Here is a 1,245-nt window from a genome sequence, read left to right as displayed (position 1 = left end):
TTTTTTTTTTTTTTTTTTTTTTCCTTTTGAGGCAGGATCTTGCTAAACTGCCCAAGCTGGGCTTGAATTTGTGATCCTCCTGCCTCAGCCTCCCAGAGTGCTGGGATTATAAGTGTATGCCAACATACCCGGCTTGGTTTTGTTTTATGTGTTTGTGTGGTTTGAGTTTTTTATGTTTTTATGGGTTTTAATGGGTTTAAAGGGCATCTTTTCACACAGTTTTTGCCTAGAGGGTAAGTCCAATACTAGCTAGCCAATCCCTGAGCCACAATATTTTAATGAAATTATTTCATTATATTATTTGTTTTTGTTTGTTTGTTTGTTTGTTTGTTGTTTTTCTTCCGGTACCAGGAATCAAACTCACGACCTTGCGCTTGCCAGGCAGGCGTTGTGCCGCTGCGCTAAATCCCCAGCCCCCTATTTCAGTACATTATTAACAATGTGAAGAGATGAGGTCTCTAAGGAGCTTGCGAAAGGTCCCCCGCACTGGATGGCCCCAGGACGGTAGGGGAGATAACGTCAGAAGCAAGAATTGAAATCAGCCATTTGGTCTCAGAACATTTCCTATACCCCTCATCATTTCATCCACCATGAACCCCTTTCTTTCAGGGTCTCTGGAACCGGTCTAAAACTTGGAAGATGTTGTCAAAAATCAACCAAACCAATAGCCCCAGTGTCTCCACGGTGGAGCTCTGCATGTGGGTCACTGAGACAGTTGCTCCCACAACCCGGCCCAGCAACGAGGCCCAGCAGCTGCCCCCAGCGCTCGAAGCACTCAGAGCCCAGACGCCAGCGGCCCAGGCGGCCCCACCCGGGAAGCCAGCCAACCCTTTAGGTCTTCTTTTTACAGCCGCAGAACGCTGTGGCCTCAGAGAAAGGCAGGAGTGCTCGCTACCACAGCTCTGCACAGGACGGGGCAGGACAGTCGGACAGGCAGGGACCCTGCACAGGCAAAATCCCCTTGGGACGCCTACCACTGTCTTAGGAACTGGTGGATTTTTGTTTTGTTTTGTTTTAGTTATTTTTTGAGACAGAGTCTCACTGTGTAGTCTAAGCTGGCTTTAAACTCACTGAGTAGTCCAGGCTGGCCCTGAACTCGTGGCAATCCTCGTGGCAAAGCCTCCCAAGTGCTGGGATTACAAGCGTGTAACACTATGCCCAGAGAGGAACTGGAGTTTTTAACTCATCCTATACAAATCAAATGTCTTAAAGTTAGAGGGAGAGAAAAAAATCTCTTAAAACAAA

The 1,245-nt window shown here is 47.3% G+C and overlaps 1 protein-coding gene across 1 annotated transcript in view; it reads right to left on the bottom strand.

Moving 5' to 3' along the window:
* Positions 1-1,245, bottom strand: part of Zbtb46 (zinc finger and BTB domain containing 46) — a gene marked incomplete at its 5' end in the record, with an annotated part of 46,659 nt that overhangs the window by 8,558 nt on the left and 36,856 nt on the right.

The sequence above is a fragment of the Chinchilla lanigera genome, unplaced genomic scaffold (genome assembly GCF_000276665.1).
Source record: "Chinchilla lanigera isolate Chin_1 unplaced genomic scaffold, ChiLan1.0 scaffold00127, whole genome shotgun sequence".
Taxonomy (NCBI): Eukaryota; Metazoa; Chordata; class Mammalia; order Rodentia; family Chinchillidae; genus Chinchilla; species Chinchilla lanigera.
The sequence above is the reverse complement of the archived record's forward strand: the minus strand, read 5'-3'. Positions and strand labels throughout refer to the sequence as shown.